This window comes from Pygoscelis adeliae, unplaced genomic scaffold, assembly GCF_000699105.1.
Source record: "Pygoscelis adeliae isolate BGI_AS28 unplaced genomic scaffold, ASM69910v1 Scaffold156, whole genome shotgun sequence".
NCBI lineage: Eukaryota > Metazoa > Chordata > Aves > Sphenisciformes > Spheniscidae > Pygoscelis > Pygoscelis adeliae.
The window spans coordinates 2,591,711-2,600,129 of NW_008825016.1; positions in this window are offsets into that span (position 1 = coordinate 2,591,711).

The following is an 8,419-nucleotide window of genomic DNA, read 5'->3' on the forward strand; positions in this document are numbered from 1 at the left end:
ACAAGTGGTGTCCCTCAGGGGTCTGTATTGTGACCAGTAGTGTCCAGTAACTTTATTAATGAAACAGACAGTGGGATTAAGCGCACCCTCAGCAAGTTTGCAGACGATACCGAGCTGAGTAGTGCCATTGAGGGAAGGGATACCATCCAAAGGGACCTTGACAGGCTTAAGGAGTGGGCAAATATGAACCTCATGAAGTTCAACAAGGCCAAGTGCAAGGCCCTGCACGTGGGTCGGGGCAATCACCAGTATCAATACAGGCTGGGTTATGAATGGACTGAGAGCAGCCCTGTCGAGAAGGACTTGGGGGTACTGGTGGGTGACAAGCTGGACATGAGCCAGCAATGTGCGCTCGCAGCCCAGAAGGCCAATCGTATCCTGGGCTGCATCAAAAGAAGCGTGGCCAGCAGGTCCAGGGAGGGGATTCTGCCCCTGTTTTCCGCTCTGGTGAGACCCCACCTGGAGGACTGCATCCAGCTCTGGGGCCCCCAGCATAAGAAAGACACAGACCTGTTGGAGCAGGTCCAGAGGAGGGCCACAAAAATGATCAGAGGGCTGGAGCACCTCTCCTAAGAGGACAGGCTGAGAGAGTTGGGGTTGTTCAGCCTGGAGAAGAGAAGGCTCTGGGGAGACCTTCTTGCAGCCTCTCAGTACTTAAAGGGGGCTTATAAAAAAGATGGTGGCAAACTTTTTGGCAGGGCCTGTTGTGACAGGACAAGGGGCAACTGTGTTTACCTGAAAGAGAGTAGGTCTAAATTAGATACAAGGAAGCAATTCTTTACTATGAGAGTGGTGAGGCACTGGAACAGGTTGCCCAGGGAAGCTGTGGATGCCCCATCCGTGGAAGTGTTCACAGTCAGGCTGGATGAGGCTTTGAGCAACCTGATCTAGTTGAAGATGTCCCTGCAGGGGGGCTGGACTAGATGATCTTTAAAGGTCCCTTCCAACCCAAACCATTCTATGATTTGGGCAATGCATTTCAAACTGCATTTTATAGTCTAGATTCCATAATAATAAAAAAACCTCACTTGTACCTATCTGTAATTCCAGTAGTTTGTTAATTTGCTTTAGAAAATTATTATACTGATGAGAGTATGTTGCAATATTAGTGGAGATAACAACATACTATTACTAATCATAACTTTGTATTACAGAATGTCACCTTCCTGGGTGAAGTTTATGATTATGCCTTTGGGGAATGTACAATAATTTGAATATTAAAAAAATAAAAAACCTACTCCTCTGATATGTCTACATAGATTTCTGTACAGTAAATAGTTCTTCCTGTTATATTTCCTGAACTGACGTCTTGTTCAACAGTAAAGTTCCTCCCCCAAATCAAACACAGCAGATAGGAACTGTAGGTTTTCCCCATGCGAGAAGTACCCTAGACACCAGGATACAGGGTTTTCTGAAGGGGAAGATACTCTCTCTTCAACTTAGATACCACCACCACTCTGTGTCAACCCCCCAGCCACTCATCACCTCGCAAAACAAAGGCACATAGTCACCAGGACAACATTTGTGTACCTTCTCTTAAGAACAAATACTTAAACTTTAGCAAACTGATACACTCCTACAGCTGTGAGAGACAACATCATGAAATTTTCTTTCTTTACAAGAGTTAATGGAGCTTCATACTGGATGGGTAGCTAACCATGAATGCTTATTCTAACATTTCAGTTAGCATCATCACTTTATGACTGAATTCTGTTCTTCATTTCTCAGACGGCAAATTCTTTCCAACTCTTCTGTTAAGTCTTTTTTCCAGTTCTCTGTTCAGTGTTTCTACTCCTTCCTATCTCATATCTTTAGCATATCATTCTTTACCACTACTCAACCATTTTTGTCTATCCTTTGTATTTTGCCACAAGTAAGGTAATGCACTCCAATTGTTAGCTACTACAAAAAGAAAAAAATCCAATATTTACAACAAAAAAACAGAATGCATATAACTCATCACAGTTATGAAGTCCCAAACAGGATCTTCGATTTTCATCACCACATATACTTGAGTGTGCCTGGACATCGTAGAATTTCTAGCTTTGAATTTACTGGCTTGAAACAACAAAGTGGTTTGCAGATATGTTGACTGCCTACAAAAGGTTTGAATTGCCGAGGAAGACAACAGAAAGACTTTGACCTATACCTAACTGGAGTACTATGTAATAATTACATTCTGAATTGAGTCAAAATTATTTTGGCCATGTGAAAGCTAAGCAATCTAAATTGCTAACATTCCTGTGTCCCCTTTTCACTTAATAATAAAGAACTGAACACCCTAAGTGTCTTTCCTTAAACAGCAGCAGATGATGAAAAAAACCTATGAAATAACATCTATCTCCAGATAAATTTGATCTACGCAATTCAAATGCACAGAATTTGTTGAGAAAAGCATTTTCTCCCTTTGCTTTAAAGCAACACGGCAGGTTAAAGAAACCAACAGAAATCTTCTAAGCCAACAGACCTGTATGTGCTGCTGTTAGGGCCACACATCTCCCTATTTCAAGTGAATGAAAGAGAAAGCAGCAGAACTATTATCTCAACAACTGGAATCTATCATATGCAGTTTTACACAAATCATGCTTTCCCCAATGTAGACAGCAGCCCTGATTTTTCATACGCCTTTAAAAAAAAAAAAGGAGGGGGGGAGGGCACTGTCTTCTTTAATTTAGCCCTTGACCTTCCCTTTGTTGCCCAGACATGGCTAGCAGAACTGTAGGACATTTTTCAAGAAACTCAGAGAGGCAGAGAATATTCCACACTCCCAAGATAGTGATGATACACCAGCATGCATGCTAAACCCCAGAAACTGAGCAGCCACCCAAGGTAACATGACTCAAATTAGAGTGGCAATCAATTGAGGGGTCATGACTCAAATCGATTATTTTCAGCATTTTATTTTAAGTTTGTTGACTGCTAAGATTGTTTTCAGCAGACTGAAAGCATGCTCCAATGGTCAGCACTGCGACTGAAACAAACTCACTTTTCCCAGTTACCTTTTACAAACCCCTTCAGGTAAGTTGGTGCAGTAACCCCCACCTCTCCCTCCCTAGGGTCCTCAAACAAGAAGTTGAAAACTACCAGTTTCACATAAACTCTGCTTGGGTCAACCAACCTTACAGAAAGAAAACAAGCAACGTAAGTGGTAGAGAAACATTTCTCCTTTGCAAAAACATAGAGGGGAAAGAAGATGAAAGCTCTAAGAGTGTTTGTCCTTGAGTACAATGATGACAGCACCACCTCCTGCACATGCCACAGAAAATACTAAGTGGAGATAAAATATTAAAGACAAATACTAAATGGAGATAAAATATTAAAGACAAATACTAAAGACAAATATTAAATGGAGATAAGCTGGAAACTCTAAGGGTGAATTTCTCCAGGATACCAAAAAATTGGTTTAAAACATCATGGCTAGCAAAGCAGAGTTGGAGTCCATCTATTCCTGACAAACTCAACTGAAGCGTGAACAAATTTTCATAAGCTATACGGCTACGGCTAGTTGGAAGCCTGATGAGCAGGGACCTGGAAGCTGTTGAAGACAGTAAACTTATTTGCATAAACCCACAGATGAAAGGCTGCTCTGCAGTACACGAAGCCAGCAAGCAAATGTTTTTGGTTTGGTTTTTTGGTGGAGAATCCATGGCATGCTGACACAAAAAGCAGGCGAGCCTGATGTCACATCAGACCATTTCTAACTCTTCCATGGCCAGTCAATCCCGCTGTCTAGTTGTAAAACAGTGGGGGAAGGAAGATTTCTGGTATTCTCCACAGCAGGGCTGAATTTTCAGACAGCTAGCCTGAAGCAATAGGACAGGACCAAATTCACAGCTACTTTTCTGTTATGAAAAGTGAAAGTAAAAGCTTATCAGAACACAACATTAAGTAGCATTTAACCTTTGTTTCAAACACATGCAAGACAAGCAACATGCAAGGGGCTGGTAAGATTCAAACAGAAAAGCTTACTCACACCTTGATATTCTGAGAAGAGCACATTACATTCTTCCTAGCTGATGAAAATCTGACAAAAACAAATGGCTAACCTTGTAAAACAAAGGATAACAACCATGGAAACTAACAATGCTGGGAGAAGTCAAGGCACTACACTGCAGCATGTACTTCCCTCACATTACTTTGACATTTTGTTTTTAAGTTGTTTCAGTAGCTGTGCTGTAATTTATCTTATAAAGGTAACGAGGTCTTAAGCTTGGATCTCATGACAGCACCCTACTATTCCTTCTTTTTTCCCTTGGAAAAGGAACAAGGCTACTGACATACTTCCCGAGAACCATTTGATCTACAAATGAGCAAAGAAAACTGTTCTACTTTACCAGAAATAGAGCTCTTAACTCTATTTTCATTAAGAACATGCAACTCCCTTGTTATACCAAGACATCAGTAGATTATTTACAGTAGCATCAAGATTAAAGCAAACCATGCAGATTGACAAGCTCTGGTCTTTAAGTCCTGGCTACAAGATTTTACAGTGTATTTCCAACAACTTAAGTAAGGTCCTAATTCTACAAAGACAGCCTCACAGAAGCATCTCAGTATGTCCTTATAAAGCTGAAGAAACACGTAAAACTTCAAAGGGAATGAGTGTAAGGTGTCTCTGTATTGACATACTAACCCACACGCAGGTGGGCTTTTTAAAAACAAAACAAAATTCTCAGCCTGCATATAAGTCACTCATATTGTGGTGACACTGGATTTTTTTTTAACAGTATCTATTTAATTGGTTGCTGGTTTATGATCATAGAATCATTAAGGTTGGAAGAGACCTCCAAGATCATCGAGTCCAACCATCAACCCAACAACACCATGCCCACTAAACCATGTCCCTAAGCACCTCATCTACTCGTCTTTTAAATACCTCCAGGGATGGTGACTCAACCACTTCCCTGGGCAGCCTGTTCCAATGTTTAACTACTCTTTCAGTAAAGACATTTTTCCTCACGTCCAATCTAAACCTCCCCTGGCACAACTTGAGGCCATTTCCTCTCGTCCTTTCACCAGTTACTTGGGAGAAGAGACCAACACCCACCTCGCTACAACCTCCTTTCAGATAGTTGTAGAGCGCGATGAGGTCTCCCCTCAGCCTCCTTTTCTCCAGGCTAAACAACCCCAGCTCCCTCAGCCGCTCCTCATAAGACTTGTTCTCCAGACCCCTCACCAGCCTCGTTGCCCTTGAATGATCTGTCTACATTTCTCATTACAGACAACAGAAATCAATTAAATCCACTTCACTTGTGTTCACCTCATGTTCTTAAGCTGTGGTTTTGCAATGGCTTCAAGATGATGCAAGTGCAGCCCATGACTGAAAGGATTTGTTTCAGTCCACCTCCACATGCACGCACGCGCCCCCCGCCCCGCCCTTTTGTCAGCGCTAGCACTCCTGCAGTATCTTGCTGGGGGTTAAATCAGAGAAAAGCTGTAGCAGAAGACTCTATCCCTTTAAAAGGGCAATAAAAATTCAATCTTTGGGCAAGGCTTCCCATTATATGTAGCACAGTATAGCCGTGCAACGTTCACAGAAGGAGGTAGCACTGCAAGTGAGTCAACTAAGCTAATTCTGAAAAATATTAAAAAAAAAAAAGAGTAGCATTCTACCAGAGTACAGAGTGATTTTGACAGCTCGCTAGCTGCACTATCTCCAGATTCATCACTTGGGTGATGGGGAACAAAATCACCCCTTTCACCTAGGGCCTACAGATAAGGTAAATGTAACTGTTAGTTAAACTGTTCACTTCAGTTTTGCCAGGGAACAGTTGCTTAAGTTACAACAGCTTTTAACTGCCTGCTGCATGGAAGTGCTCCTTTGGGGTTCTATTTTTATATACACAAACTATGCATAGCACACTGTTTCAAGTGTATGACTTTTTTTTTTAAACTAATAGAAATTTGATTTACAGAAATGAGACATCAAATATTACTTTAATTCAAACTTAGCTGTAAAGCAAGGATCCTTCTAACTCAGTGCCACTAGGGAAACCAGTGAAGTCCATAAAAACAGTTCTAGGTACCTTTAACGTGAGCCTGACTGTGCACCTCATGTCACAGTGGTACTTTAACCAATGTCAACAAGACTCCTTAGGTGAGACACTAATTGCAGACCTGCAAAGCTCATGATGGCGACGCTGCCAACAGCACTCCCAGCCGCCCATTTCACCACTGCACGGCCTCCTCAGTTGGGCCAAAACAGCTGTCTGAATGCCCACACTGCCAAATGGTTATAACCTGAAAAGGTGATCTTAGTCCAGACCAGTTCCTTTACCTGGTGCACAGCACAGAAATTTAAGTCCTTGTACATGGTGGATGCTGGTGGGAAGTGGGAGATGTGGAGCAGGGATACCAAAGACAGCCTAACCATTCAACACCTTGCGCTGTGAAACTACCGAGAGCGCCACTCAATGACTCTTGAGAGTGAGATAGCTGACAGCCTTTCAACCACCTGTAATAAGCTCTTCCTTTAGTTTGCAAACTCTCATAAAGAAGTTCTTCAGGCATGTTTGTAACAAATTTGCATTCAAAGGCAGAAGCTTTTTATGAAATAAGACACTTTTCGAAAAGATACTCCCTAAACATTCTCTCGGGGTTTCACAAACAAATGGACAAATTGGCACTATCAAAAAAGTCCTATCTCCTAGTTCATAAAAAAAAATAATGTACTTACCAAGTATTTCATTCCCTGTAACACAATGTGCTCCAAATCTGATTCCCCATGTACTATCACTGAATGGAAACGCATGGAAAGGAGGTGCACAGCCTGAAAACACTGAGGCATTTGGAGAGCACTTGAAAAAGAAGGAATGTAAGAAGTGCCAGCACATACGCCTACACCAGCAGCTCAGTTTTCTCAGATTCTATGCTATTTTAGTCTGGCATTATCTGACTCCAACCAGAGCACAGTGATGATTCAGTAATATTGCAAGGAGTGCACTTTTAGGATAGGGGGATGGGATTATAATCACTTCCATAGGAAAAAAAATAGTCTCTCTAGAATCTATTAGACCAGTGGCATCTGCTAGCATATCATACTATATTGAAGACACCAGGGCCATAACTAATGATTCCACTACTTTTGACCACTAGCCAAAAGATTGAAAAGCACAGTAACCTGACACATTAGATTTGCAAAAAACATACTCCCATCAGACACCAACCTATTCCCTTTCTAAGCTCCTTTTTGCCACGCTGATCTGCAGTCCCTCTCCTCCTCCATTTTTTCTGAATCCCAAAGAACAACCAGAAACAAGCAGTGAGAAGACTTCTACGACTTACAACCCAGAGAGCAAAAATCATATGGCAGTTTTTCCCTTCCTTAAGGCCCACTTTTACCCACAAAGCTAGACAGCAAACACCAACTACCGTCCATAGAATCTAATCAATAGCCAGGTCCCAATGACTATGTCAATTGCCACTCAATTCCAGTATTTTAACAGCAGCCTAGTAACTTTGTTTTCAAAATTAAGTATCATTTTTGGCAAAAAGACCAAGCCCTTTCAAAATAAGAACAGACATTAAGCTGTCCCTGCTTCAGTATGCATGGAACCTGAAATCACTTGGACAAACTGTCCTAAGAGTCAGAGCTGGCACATAACCTCAGCATAACAGCAGTATCTAAATAATGACGTCCTACAAACACAGTAACATATGTTAGTAAAAGGATTTCCAACGTTGTGTTTCTGGGGCAGGAAACACCACCCCTTCTGCCAAAATGCTTGAGTTGTACCTCTGCACCCTCCCAGATGCAAAGGGAGGATCCTAAATCTGATGCACACACCCACCCCCAAAGCCAGCTCACCTATGTGTGTTTTGGAGCATTGAAGAGAATCGCTTGTCCCTAGCTAAGCTGACAAGGTTTCAAAGATCCTTCCTCACGGTGTTCCAGCTACATAAGATCTACCTGAGTCTAAAAACAGAACAGGCTAACATAAAATAAACAGAATATGAAATACGCAACAGAAGAATCTGGACAAGAAAGGGAAGAGAGCTGACAGGACAATGTTATAAATCCAAGACCCTATCTGACTCATGCCTAATAACTGAAGTCATAAATACCCCTGTCAGTGGTTATTCTAAGATTTTCCCAAGTACATTTGTGCCTCTCTTCAGGCTCTTAAGACTCCAGCTACGTGGTGAGCTAATAAACAAACAAACATACCTTTATTTAGCCCCCAAAGGACATCAGAGGATTTCACAAAAACCAGACACGAGGCCTGCCCTGGAAAACTTCCTTGCAGCCTCACCTCCCACAGCTACCAGGTGAAGACCAAGGCGGACAAAGAGCGGTCTGAGGAGCGGCTGCGGAAATACTTACTCCTTGAGCCACGTCTCGCTCACACCGCTCCCCCTCAGCCTCTCTGCCCGGGCAGCCCACCCCACCGCCCAGGCGCCTCCGCAGCACGCCCGCCCC